Raw genomic sequence first — 14,708 nt, 5'->3', positions numbered from 1 at the left:
TTCGGCCTTTCATACCTTGTACCACTCCTCAAATGGATGGCACTCACCGATTCTTGTCTTGGGGGATTACCTTGAGTTGGTAATTGCCCCTTTTGTCTTTGTGAACTTGAAGATACTAATTGAGACATTTGGGTCTCCAACATCTTTGTGTGAGCTAGTATGTTGTTAATGGTGATGTCTTTTGCTTGGCTATCCTTTTGCATTTGAGTGAAAAACTCTTATTGGTTCTTTTGCATTTGGAGGACCGCTTTTTGAACATCAAAACCTTGGTCATTTGATTGAGTGTATGGAGTTTGATTTTGATAACCTTGGTTTTGGTTGTAAAAGGGTCTTTGATTTTGGTTTCTCATTGGAGGTGGGGTGTATGTTGGTTGAGGGTTTTGAACATTTTGGCTTTTGTATGAGAGATTTGGATGGAATTTGGTGTTTTCATTGTAATAGTTGGAATATGGGGTACCATTCTTGTATGCTTGAAAAGCATTCACTTGCTCACTTGTTCCCCTATATTCACTTTGGTCATGTCCCAAAGTTCCACAATTCACACATATTCCACTTGGAATTGATGAAGATGCCACCATGGCATTAACATGTTGCTTAGGTGATTTGAAGGCTTATTCAAGTTTAGCCATAGCCTTCTCAAACTTCAAGTTTTTGGTATCAATATGAGCACTAAGTTGAGCACCCAATTGAGTAATAAAGTCCACTTCATGCTTTCCTCCTCTAGTAGCCTTCCGAGGTCTACTATATTATGAGTTATGGACCGCCATTTCCTCAATCTTGTTCCATGTTTGATTATCGTCAATTTCAGTGAACATACCATTTGATCCCATGTTGATAATGTTTCGGGAGTCTTCATAAAGACCATTCCAAAATTGTTGTACCAAGAACCACTTGTTAAGTCCATGATGAGGACATGAGTGACAAGTTCCTTTGAATCGCTCCCAAGCTTCATACAAAGATTCTTCGTCCCTTTGTTTGAACCCCGTGATTTGGGCTCTTAGCATGTTAGTCTTTTCCGGAGGGTAGAACTTTTTGTAGAAAGCAAGAGCCAATTTCTTCCAAGAGTCAATTCCAAGAGTAGCCTTATCAAGGCTCTTTAACCATTGTTTCGCGGTTCCAATCAAATAAAAAGGAAATAAGACCCATCGAATTTGGTCTTGAGTCACTCCGGTTTGTGAAATCGCATCACAATAGTCACAAAAAGTCTCCATATGAGAATGAGGGTCTTCACTAGGCATCCCCCCCAAATTGGCTTCTTTCGACTAATTGGATAAATGCGGATTTAGCAATGAAATTACCGGTCAAATGTTGTGGTGTGGGAGTACCATTTGGTAGGTTCTCCTCGGTTGGTACGGTATGCGATGAAAATTTAGGCATTGTGGGTTGATTTTGTGGTGGGTTTTGTGTTGGGTTATCCTCTCCTTCTCTTGAAAAAGGGTTGATGAACTCAATATTGTTTGGATGAATGTCTACAACCTCACCAATACCTCTCAAAGTATTTCTAGCAAGTCTTCTATTGTTTGTCAAAGTTTTTTCAATTTCGTGATCAATGGGTAACAAGTTACCTTGTGATCTTCTAGACATGCAAAATATCAAACAACTCGAAAATAATTAGAAAAAACCTTGAGGAGTTTTACTTCCACAAGGCAAAGAAAGACACAACTAATAACAATCAAATAAAATCAAATCAAGTTAACACCGTCCCCGGCAACGACGCCATTTTTGGTCGGACTATCGTTTTCGGTTACTTGTCGTTAGGAGCACCTAGACCAAAACAATATTTATAACTTCACAAACTACTCTACTATTAGTAAAGAGGTGAGTAAAGGTCGGATCCCAAGGGACGGGTATTGATGTAGGATTTTCGATTGCAAGTAGTGGTGTCTAAGGGTGTCACAATTTGGGTTGAGATAAGAAGATCACTAAACTAAATAACGATGTAAATAAACAAGCAAGATGATTAAAATGAGATGTAAGCAATTGATTAAAAGCACTAGGGTGTCATGGGTTCATAGGGGATTCATGGGAATTGATCATACAAACATATTCTCAAATTATAAGCAAGCAATTATTGTTGTGATAGGATCGAGTTGGTTTATATCTTACAATCCTAGGAAGGTTTGGGTCTCGGAGCCGAATCGATTAGATTGTACAACACCTACAAGTCGACTTAATCCTCCCTACTCAACTATATGCATGGTCTAATGAGACTCGATTTGGTTTATGTCTTAAAAGTCTCATTGAAAAGGTAAGTGATGGGTAAAAAAATGCAAGGATTCATAGGCTCGCATTTCATCAAACATAACATGTGCATAAGTTGAGATCACAACAAGCAAGCAAATAAATTATGTGAACATATTAGATTAAGCATGAATCATCCCTCATGTTGGTTTCCCCTAATTCCCCATTAACCCTAGTTAAGAAGACTAATCACTCATTATCAAGTTTAATATGCTAACAAGATTGTCAATCATACTAGCAAGACAAAAGATGATGAATAAATAAAGATGATTAACAATAATTAAAAAGGGATTAAGAGAATTATACCTAATGCTGATTCCAAAATAACAAGCAAAGAATAATAGAAGTACTTGATGAATGATTGGAAGGTTGTCAATCCTCCAAATAAACCCCAAATAATCTTCAATTACCCAAAATAAATGATGAACAATAGAGAAATTAAGAAAATGAGATTTGTATTAATGCTTAATTAAAAGTTGATTACAAGATTAAAATGAGATTAAGATTGCATAAGAAGAACATGATAATCTAATTAGTACAATGGAGTATTTATACTAAGGATTAGGTACATAAATTAGGGTTACTAAGGGCTTAAATGACGATTAAGACCCTTAAGGAAAGTTGAGGAAGTGCTCCTCTCAATGGAGATGCTCATCTCCGCTTCGCTAGTCTTCAAGGAATATGCGCATCCCGAGTGGACTGAGGAGGAGACGGCTTGCACTGGGAAGGAATCCGAGCGGCCTGAGGCATGAGACGCTCGGATTGTAGAGGGCTAGGACGAGCGGACTGGCTACAGGATGCTCGGATTGTAGCCAGCCAGGACGCTCGTCCCATGGCCAAGACGCCCGGATGGTAGCTCAGCAAGCTTCTTGTTCTTTTCTTCTTTTCTTCTTCCAACAATCCTCAAGGATCTTGTTGGGGATGCAAGGATCTTCTCATCATTGCCCATCTACTACATTATTTACATAGGCCTTCTGGTCTTGTCTTCACTTTGATGCTTGGTCATTAGATTTGATCAATTTAGCTCCATTTTGCCATGAAAATGCAAGGTTTGCATTCCTCTCCTACCAAGGAAACAAAACCTCAAAGAATATGCAAAACGAAAGACTAAAGATAGTAAATGACCCAATTATGTACTAAAAACATAGGAACAAGGCTAATTCGGGGACTAAATATGCTCAAATATTGGTCACATCAATGATGTCGTTCCGTTAACGGCGTCGATATTGAGTAGTGTCCCTATGATTTTGATTTTAAATTGAAGTGTAATGTGATTTTAGCAAATTCCTGGTTTAATTAATTATATTGAAATGAATTTCAATTAAGCAAATTATTACGTTTAAAACTAATAATTTGAGGTGATGTACTGCTATGTATACAATTGGCGTCGTTTGAGGCGGCGGAGGAAGGGGAGTCAATTGGGAGAGGAGAGAGAAAGATAAAGAGATGGATTGGGTTAATTTTTTCAATCGTGTATGTGAAATGGGAGGGGCAAATTTGAAATGACGGTCAATTTTGTGTAGGAATAAGTAAAATGGTGTGCGGCATTTAGCACATCCCTAAATTAATTATGCACTAGAAGAGTTCAAATTCTCTATCTTGTCTCTCATTGCCTCTCCATTTGGCACATAAGCATTAACCATATAAAATAATTGTATAAATATCATAAGATGATTATGTGTCAGAAGATAAGGGTGGTAGGTAGGACACGAAAATGGGACAGAAGATCTTATCTCGCACTAGCAATAAGTGTGTGATACGTTAGTAGTCAGTTATTAGTCAATACCTTACTTTATCCTTTCTCTTTTGAATGCTCTAAGTAGTTAATCCAATTTATTGGTTTCCTTTGATAAACAAACCCGACACCCACTAACAAACGTCATCTCCCACAATTCCACCAATACCAACTAAAACAACTCTTCGTTTCTACTATCACTTGCGTGCAAAACTCCTCTGATGCGTTAGTTTAGAAACTAAACTAACATTCATTACCAGATTACCTATATATATTTCTTACCATTTTTTTTAATTTCCAATGTATTTCCCACCTTCAAATCTCCGTAGCGTACTAATTCCGAACTAGATATGGCTATATTTTTCTTTATTTCATGCCACATTACCTCGTGGCATCGTACTTTGCTAGTTTATGCTGGGATATGGATTACCCTGCTATGCATGACGGTAGCAATAGCGGCGTTGTCCCCTGAGGTATCGTTCATATGGGCGATTACTCCGACATCATCATTCTCCAGGGCGTGCGGTCCAGAGAGTAGCAGCTCTTTTCTAAGAGTTCCGATGGATCTTCCTTTGGACGTCGTATGCTTGCCAGCTATGTTATTCCAGCGTTCTAATATTGATATGGTTGTTCCTCCCATATTTGCTTCCCTTGTGGTTGCTACCTCTGCTTGTGTTGTTCGATTTGTCGGCCTTTGAGTTTTAGATTTTCAACTCTGTAAATAGCTTCAACATTTGATGTACTAGTATTGCCTGCCATATAAAATGAGTGCCTACTAACTAGTGATATGATACGTAGGAGCGCCAAACATTTGATGACGAGGGATACAGGATTACCTCAACTATGAAAACTTAACTCCGCCGGTAGAGAGTAGACTCGGCAGGCGCGTAAGTCGACTCAGGTTTGGGTTAGGCCAATTAACCATGTAAGTTTGTGCGTGTCACATATAATTAAGTTTCAACCATTTTAGACAGGGCCGGCTAAGGGCAGGTTCAACCGGTACAAATGAACAGGGCCTCCAAATTTTTGGGGCCCCATACAAATATAAAAGAAGAGATAAGTATATAATAGGGTACATAATTACACATTAGTCTGTGTTGGCTGAATTGGCTTTTTGCTACTCACTTAACAACCACTTGGACTCCTGGAGGGGTGTGTTCGATTCGCAGGAGCAACAAGATTGAAAATAGCAGGCTAGAGCAACGTTAGTTACATACGGAGTATTTTCTTTTCATGAGAATATGAGATACAACTAAGTATCTTTTGTTAAAATTTGGAAATAATTTATACCCCGTATATGTAGTTGTGTTTTGTTAAAATTGTAAATACATATTTAACTTTATATTATTAAAGTTTGTCAATAAAATACGAGAAATGCATAGTTGGACCTGGGGTTTAGAAAAATAAAGCATTGGTCAATTGTTTAAAAAGTAAAATTTGATACAAATGTAATAAGGCAAATGTTACAAATTGACCTTTATTTTTCCGTAAAATTAAAACATTAGGTATCTTAATAAATGAAAAATGACATACGGAGTATAAAATAGCAACGGAGTCTTAATAAATAGGGCCCGCATGACACATTTCGAACAGGGCCCCCGAAATCTCGGAGACGGCCCTGATTTTAGATCTATCAAATGAGGTCATTTTGGAACAGTTCATTGATTAAGAGATGCTCTCTTTAAATTGTATGATTGCCTTTTGTATTGCGTGTTGCTTTGCTTGAGGACAAGCAAAGATATGGTTTTGAGGAGTTTGATGAGTCCTAATTATATACATATTTATGCCCCCCCTTAATTACTTTTGATACGGTTTTCGTGCCAGTTTGTATCATTTACATGTCTTTTATGTTAGAATGTCGATACTTCCGCCTTTTGATATTTAATGCAGAAATGATGTATTTGAGGATCAAAGGAATGAAATGGGCATCGCGGAGTGGATATGAAGGGATACATGAAGCATGGTACGAGAATCCATAAAAATGAAGGAAGAGAAGTTAAGAAGAAAACACGAAGAAAAGAGCTTCTTATTACAAGTGCCTACTTTGAAGAGCCATATCTCGAGTTATACAACTTATTTTCAAGTGATTCCAACTGGAGGTAAAAGCTTATCTTCTTAGCTTTCCAACGCCGTGAAAATCGCTTGTTTCTGACTAGTAACGAAGAAATGACGGCCGTTTGAAGTTCAGTGCGCGAAGCAGGAAATTGGTGCCTCGATCGAGTACAGTGAGGCTCGATCGAGGAACTTCATGCTCGATCGAGTACACCTTGGGCTCGATCGAGGAACCAACCTAATCAATAAACTTTGCAATGTCAAGAGTTGGGGTATCTGGGAATTGGTTCCTCGATCGAGTGCACCTAGGCTCGATCGAGGAACCACTTGTTTTCATAATATTCCGCAAATTTCCTTAAGTTGGTTACGACTACTATAAATACCAAAACTCGTACTCTAGGTTATTTTATGCTTTATTTTCAGTAGGTTTAATATAGCTACCTTATAAAACTCTCTCAAATACTTAGTTTAGTTTATTTATTGTTCGGATCTATTGCCTTTAATTACGGTATTGTTATAATCTTTCTTCAATTACTTGTTCATCTTTTATGTTCTTAATTATGCTTTCTTATATCGTTATTGTTGTTATTGTTATTAGTATGAGTAGCTAAGCCTTTAATCTAGGGTGAAAGGGGATCTAGGTTGTTAGAAAAGGGATTATTATGAATTGATTGTTAAATTGCTCTTAATTGTTGTTTGATTATCGTATTACTTCTAATTAGTTAATTACTGATCAGAATTGATTAATTAGTCTTGCATAAAATAGGATTATCATCGACCGGGTTAAGACTAGTATAGGCCACGATAATTGAATAGAGATAATTTAATGATAGCGACCGCATGTTAAATTAGATCTAAAAGAAATATTGAATCGACTGGTCATATGACTTTCAACAATATAAATTGCTCAATCAATGAATTAAATTCTACCCTTTGATGACGACCTAGTGAACCCGATCCCTAGACTCTTTAATATTATTGTTATTCGTCTTTATTTATTTGCAATTAGTTGATTAGCATACAAACAATCAAAGCCCCACAATTGGTTACTTTAAGACATATTTAAATATAAACAAACTAGATAATCACCGCCTCCCTGTGGATTCGACCCTGACTTACCGCTAGCTATTTTGTTAGTACTAAGCTAGGATTTATTTTGATTAAGGCAAACGATTGAAAACAACCTTATCAAATTTGGCGTCGTTGCCGGGGAGGCAACAATTGTTCTGTTTGTTTCTGTTTATTTTTGTCTTTTGTTTCAGGGAACTTCAGTTCCTTAAGACAGTTTTATCTTTTCTTGTTGTTTTCGTGTATGTCCAGGTCTAACAGGTTAGAGATCCTACCGTTTGATCCCGAGCCAGAAAAGACTTTTCGCTACAAACGAAAATTTCAAAGAGAAGTAAGTTAAGTGGAAGACTTGAGTACACTTGACTACGAGCGGTATACTTTTGCAGAAGATCCGTCCTTTGAAGAGGACACTCTTATTTCTGCAACTGTGACTTCTACAATGCCAAAGATGCCTACATTAGCAAGTCACTCCGAACCCACGGTCGCTTCAATTCCTAAAGGCTTCAAGCTCCCTACCGCTGATAAGGGAGCTTTTGAGATCAAGCCTTCTTACATAAGCTTGATAGAGAGGAATTTATTTGGAGGAAAACCAGGAGAGGACCCCGCAAAGCATATGGAGAAATTCATTACATATTGCTGTTCTATTCCTTTGAAAGCTGGGGTGTCTCAAGATCAGGTCAAGCAAACTTTATTCCCTTTCTCTTTGAGAGATGATGCAGCTGAGTGGTTAAGGGACTTAGACATGGAGACCGACGCTATTACCAACTGGACTTCTCTAGCTCTTACATTCTACAAGAGGTATTTTCCACCACAGAAAACTAATGTATTGAGAAGTCAGATTACAACTTTTAAACAGGGTCCTACTGAGGATTTTAATGAAGCTTGGATCCATTTCAAAAGACTAGTTTGCTCCGTCCCTCATCATGGTTTTGAGATTTGGTTCCTTTGCAACCAGTTTTACAACGGGTTGTATGATGATCATAGAGCTCTACTTGATTCAGCTGCTAATGGGAGATTACAAGATAACACTAATGACAGTAATGCTTGGAAGTTGATTGATCAAATAGCTACTCACACAGCTGAGTATGGTAACCCCAGAAGAAGTAAGAGAGGAAGTGGCTCAGAGAGTGCGGTTGCGGCACAGTTGGAGACTATATTGGCTCAAATAGCTGAATTGAAGACTACTCAGTCTTTGGATAAGCAAGAGACGGTTCATATGGTTCAACAAGAAGTGTCATGCGAGAGATGTGGGATAGATGGCCACACTGCGGCCAAGTATATGAGTACCATTGAGCAAGTTCATGCCTTCCAATCTTTCAAGCAAGGTACTCCATATTCTAACTTCTTCCCTGAAAGAAGTCAGAATGCTTATGCTCAAGTCTCGCTGCAAAGTACTTATGTAATTCCTCCAAATCGTGGTAACCAACCACAAGGTGGTTATCAAAGGCCAAATCAAGGAGGTTTTCAACAATTTCAACCTCCTCCTCAAGTTCCAAGTAATGAGGTATCGGAGTTAAAAGCTCTCTTGCAACAAACCTTGATAATGCAACAAAATCAAACGGCTCAAATCTCCAAACTTATGGCTCATAATAAGATGTTGGATACTCAAGTTGCTCAAATGACGGCTCAAAATCCATCAAAACAGTCCGGTCTTCCTCCTCAAGGTAAACAAGCTCATGAGCAAGTTAATGCAATTTCTTTGAGGAGCGGTACTTCTTATAACGGTCCGGACATGCCCACTAATGAAGATGAGGTTCCCTACATGCATCCTAAGGGATTGAGAAATTTGGAACTAAGTGATGATGAAAAAGAAGTTGATAAAGTTGAAACACGAGCTGAGAATAAAAGCGAGAAAAATCAAAATAGCGAATCTGCCAAGGTTCCTCGATCGAGTAGCATTAGGCTCGATCGAGGAACTTCAGTACTCGATCGAGTGTCATCCGGGCTCGATCGAGGAACCTCCCTGGTCGATGACGGTGTTTCAAAAGTTGATTCTAAAGCAAAGGAAGCCGAGCCGATTATTATTGCACTACCTTTTCCGCTTCGTCAACAAAAGTCTAAGCTGGACAAGCAGTTTGGAAGGTTCATGGAGGTAGTAAAGAATCTTCAAGTGACAGTGCCATTTACTGAATTGGTAACTCAAGTGCCGGCTTATGTTAAGTTCTTAAAGGAAATTTTGTCAAAGAAGCGGTCTTTTGATGAAGTGGAGACTGTCGCGTTCACTCATGAATGTTACGCCGCGTTATAAGCCAATTCTCCACCTAAGCTTAAGGATTCAGGGAGTTTTTCTATTCCTTGTACTATAGGCCGTTTAAATATTGACAATGCTTTATGTGATTTAGGAGCGAGCGTTAGTGTCATGCCGTATAAAATTTGCAATCAATTAAACATGACTAATCTTAAATGTACTAACATGACTATTCAACTGGTTGATAGGTCTATTAAGCATCCTATGGGTATTTTAGAGGATGTGCCAGTGAAGATAGGGAAATTTTTTATTCCAGTCGACTTTGTAGTGATAAATATAGATGAGGATTCGCGTGTTCCTATTATTCTAGGACGACCATTCTTGCATACTGCAGGAGCGGTTATAGATGTTAGACATGGGAGTCTTACGTTCAATATTGGAGAAAATACTATCACTTTTGGTCTTGACAAAGCATCACGTCCTCCTGATTTAAAAGCTTCTTGTCATATGATTAATGCTCTTGATCCTACTTTTGATGATTGTCTTGCTTGGTGTTTTTATAGGAATCCACCTGACGCGCCTGCTGCTGCGTGATATCCATGGAGCAAGGAAGTGGATGAGATAGAGAAGCTTAGTTATGGAGATGATCCTCCTCCTGAGATGATTTACAGCTGTGATGAGAATGTTGATATAGAAGCTGAGTTGGATGCTTTGGAAGCTGAAATTTTCAGAGAGGGGCCAGTTAGTGTTTTTTATGAAGCTTCTATGACAGACGAAGTGCCTTATCTCCTTCCTAAAGAGGATGACCTGAAGAACGATGAACATTGCTCTTATTTTACATTAGACTTTGAGTTTGATGAGCCAAGACATTTTTCATTGTTTTTATTCTTTGCTGAGACTATTTATTGGTGCTACTTATGCTTGTGTGTAGCACATCGCTACTTTTTGATTTATTGTTACGAGCTTTAACTTGTATTGATTTTGATTTGTGTGCGCATTTATTTTAAATGCAGGAAATCTGCTCAACAGAATGGATCCTCGATCGAGTGTCATGGGGCTCGATCGAGTACTCATCTTTTGGTTTGAAAACATAACCTGAAGATGATAGGATTTGCGCGGATGATTATTTTCCCCTGTTTTGCAGCTGGTTTGGGGGAATCATAAGCTCTTTACCCGGTATTCTCTTCCCTTGTATCTGCTTTTATTGTATTATCTAGTTATTTCTCATTCCTTTTGTTAGTAGTGTCCTCTAGGTTGTTGGATTTGTATGTGATTGCTATGCTGTAGGCGTCACAATGAGGACACTGTGGCATTTAGGTTTGGGGGAAGAGTCTTTATATCTGTTGTGTGATTTACTTATTGTTGTGTGCTTTTATATCAAAAATCCATAAAAATTAAAAAATTTCAAAATACAAAAACATGTTTTTACCTTTGTTTTAGGTCGAGTCTTGGTGAATTAGATAACTATGATGTTAAATTGTATTGTTTTTGCATTTGAATCCCAAATAGTTGTCCATGTACATTGTTTTGACTCGTTAGCCATGAAAACAAAGCTCATAATTCAAGTATTAACCTTATTGACATGCCTTATATTGATTAGATTTGACACAATTATGTTGGTAAACTACTTAAATTCTGAGGTCTATAAAGCTTCCTAGGCCAGGAACATCAATAAACTGGTCTCATTGTCAATTAGGCTTGAGTGTGGTTTCTCCTTGTGAAATATGTAATATCAAATTGCATAAGTGTGACATTGATTTCTTGATACTTTTATTGCTTTCATTTGACTAAGTACATGTGGATATTCGGTTCTTATCGTTCAAATAAGCCTTACAATTAACCTTTTGTTAGCCCGTTTGAACCCTTGTACTTAAATTACATCATATGAGCTACAATCCAAGAATTTGCCTACCTTTTCGGGACAGTCGCAGTTACTTATTTATCATGTTTATTTTACTACTATAGTTGGGATGGGACTATTATTGTCAGTTGTGGGTGTAGTAGAATTATTTAGCAATTGTGTTGTATCCTTGTGTTGGAAAAAGAAAAATATGAAGCAAAAGAAAAAAAATCGAAGAAAAAAATAGAAAAACAGAAAAGAAAAGAAAAGAAATTGATTGCTTCATTTGGTTTTTGTCAAAGATCAAAAGGATGGTTGTTAGAGTCTAATGCATAATTGGAGAGTAGTTTGTTAACTCTCATACGTTGTAAAGTTGAGATCATTTCTCTAAGTTGGGTTCATCTGTTATTTTAAAATTTGGTTTTGGTTAGCGCTGCGACTACCGTCTTAGCTCCACATATCCATAACGTGCTTTGGCACAAACCATTTCTATCCCTTTAACCCATTTGCCACCCTTATTGTCCTTGATACATGTACTTTTGTCTGCATATGATGATTGAAGATTAGTTGGGGAAATCCCTATCACATTAGATGACATGCATGTTTCATAAGTTGAGTGAGTGTTTCTACTTATTTCTATCTTCACATATAACTCACCCTATATACTTATGAGTGCATGAGTGAAATCCGCGAGAATCCAACTAATTTGTCTTGCAAGATCGAAAGGTATTTGGCATTTGTCTATAGTATGGTGACTTGAGACTTGAGCTATGTTTTCTATTTCTCATACCTTTGAATTTGTTTTATTGGTACACTTTGGTCATTACTTTGTTACAGATATGGATAGCTTGGGATTTGTATGTGCATTAAACATTAGCTCTGAGTTGTTTATTCGTCATTTGTATGATTGCCTTTTGTATTGTGTGTTGCTTTGCTTGAGGACAAGCAAAGAGATGGTTTGGGGGAGTTTGATGAGTCATAATTATATACATATTTATGCCTCCCCTTAATTACTTTTGATACGGTTTTCGTGCCAGTTTATATCATTTACATGCCTTTTATGTTAGAATGTCGATACTTCCGCCTTTTGATGTTTAATGCAGGAATGATGTATTTGAGGAGCAAAGGAATGCAATGGGCATCGCGGAGTGGACATGAAGGGATACACGAAGTATGGTACGAGAATCCATAAGAATGAAGGAAGAGAAGTTAAGAAGAAAACACGAAGAAAAGAGCTTCTTATTACAAGTGCCTACTTTGAAGAGCCATATCTCGAGTTATACAACTTATTTTCAAGTGATTCTAATTGGAGGTGAAAGCTTATCTTCTTAGCTTTCCAACGCCGTGAAAATTGCTTGTTTCTGACAAGTAACGAAGAAATGACGGCCGTTTGAAGTTCAGTGCGCGAAGCAGGAAATTGGTGCCTCGATCGAGTACAGTGAGGCTCGATCGAGGAACTTCATGCTCGATCGAGTACACCTTGGGCTCGATCGAGGAACCAACCTAATCAATAAACTTTGCAATGTCGAGAGTTGGGGTATCTGGGAATTGGTTCCTCGATCGAGTGCACCTAGGCTCGATCGAGGAACCACTTGTTTTCATAATATTCTGCAACTTTCCTTAAGTTGGTTATGACTACTATAAATACCAAAACTCGTACTCTAGGTTATTTTATGCTTTATTTTCACTAGGTTTAATATAGCTACCTTAGAAAACTCTCTCAAATACTTAGTTTAGTTTATTTATTGTTCGGATCTATTGCCTTTAATTACGGTATTGTTATAATCTTTCTTCAATTACTTGTTCATCTTTTATGTTCTTAATTATGCTTTCTTATATCGTTATTGTTGTTATTGTTATTAGTATGAGTAGCTAAGCCTTTAATCTAGGGTGAAAGGGGATCTAGGTTGTTAGAAAAGGGATTATTATGAATTGATTGTTAAATTGCTCTTAATTGTTGTTTGATTATCGTATTACTTCTAATTAGTTAATTACTGATCAGAATTGATTAATTAGTCTTGCATAAACTAGGATTATCACCGACCGGGTTAAGACTAGTATAGGCCACGATAATTGAATAGAGATAATTTAATGATAGCGATCGCATGTTAAATTAGATCTAAAAGAAATATTGAATCGACTGATCATATAACTTTCAACAATATAAATTGCTCAATCAATGAATTAAATTCTACCCTTTGATGACGACCTAGTGAACCCGATCCCTAGACTCTTTAATATTATTGTTATTCGTCCTTATTTATTTACAATTAGTTGATTAGCATAGAAACAATCAAAGCCCCACAATTGGTTACTTTAAGACAGATTTAAATATAAACAAACTAGATAATCACCGCCTCCCTGTGGATTCAACCCTGACTTACCGCTAGCTATTTTGTTAGTACTAAGCTAGGATTTATTTTGATTAAGGCAAACGACTGAAAACAACCTTATCAAAAGAGAAATCAAAAAGAAGAAAGTGAGGTAGCACAACATAAAAATTTCACAAGTTTAGCCAAAAATGAGCATATATTGCATCTTTAGCCATAAAACTAAAAGTCGTGAACCCAAACACTTGAAACTGAAGTAACACAAATAACATTGATCCATCTTAACTTCATAAAATTTGGAAGAATATTCAAACCATAATGGATATTGTGGGTGGACTAAATTACCGAGTCAAATTAATTATAGTTGAAAGACTTGTTGATATGCAGCAAATAAATTAAACAATTCTATAATATTCCAAAGACAAAATATTCTGAGTCTTGCGAATCCTTAGCCATTAAAAACTTTGCACTATATGTAAACTATATATGAACAACATACTTTCTAGTGAAAAAAAGTAGTGATAATTACCAAACGAAGTGGCTTTCGTCCTGCTTTGTCAGTTAGAGTTGCTCCAGAGAGTTGATTACTACCGCAGGATCAATTTCTCTAAAGAAGAGGTCAATTTAAGATGTTAACCTGAATAAGAGCATATATTACAATCCCAATGCTAAGTAATACCATTTGAAATGGGGAAAATGAAGAGGTCACAAAGTTAGTATCTTCGTGAAAAGGAAGGAATACATACCATTTCACGCACCTCTGAAATTAATCATCTATAATCGAACAATAGTATACAAAGAAGCATCATGTCCACCAAACAATATGATCATTAAATAAGGAGTCCATATATTGAGCGAGATTACCTGACAAGAAAGACGGTAAAAGACTACAATGTACAAACTTCCACCATGTTTGACCTTCTAAATCAGCTGAGCATATTAGCATACTACCTCCAAGACTCCAAGACGACAATGTAAAAATTTCCAAGTATAAGAATAATGCGAGACGGTAAAAAAAGTACAAATATCAAACGAAATCTAAAATTCAACAAGGCACCAGAGATTTTAAAATCAAAATAGGCGAAGCAATTATGGTTAAAAAGAATACTTCTAGATCTGAATCCCTTCATGGATACTCTGAAAGATGAGATCCTTATGAAATCAAACAAAACCCTAAAATTTAATAGGGTAATTGATAGTGTAAAATGAATAATTGATAAAGGGGAGAGTGATGTCGATGGTGAGATAAAGAAG

At 37.0% G+C, this 14,708-nt stretch overlaps 1 non-coding gene across 1 annotated transcript; it reads left to right on the top strand.

The window, feature by feature from the left end:
- Positions 1–897: 897 nt before the first annotated feature.
- LOC141589285 (small nucleolar RNA R71) lies at positions 898–1,004 on the top strand. The gene has a single exon (XR_012520231.1). It is a non-coding gene; the product is annotated as a small nucleolar RNA R71 (small nucleolar RNA).
- The last annotated feature ends 13,704 nt before the right edge of the window (positions 1,005–14,708 follow it).

The sequence above is a fragment of the Silene latifolia genome, chromosome 6, assembly GCF_048544455.1.
Source record: "Silene latifolia isolate original U9 population chromosome 6, ASM4854445v1, whole genome shotgun sequence".
Classification (NCBI taxonomy): Eukaryota; Viridiplantae; Streptophyta; class Magnoliopsida; order Caryophyllales; family Caryophyllaceae; genus Silene; species Silene latifolia.
The sequence above is the reverse complement of the archived record's forward strand: the minus strand, read 5'-3'. Positions and strand labels throughout refer to the sequence as shown.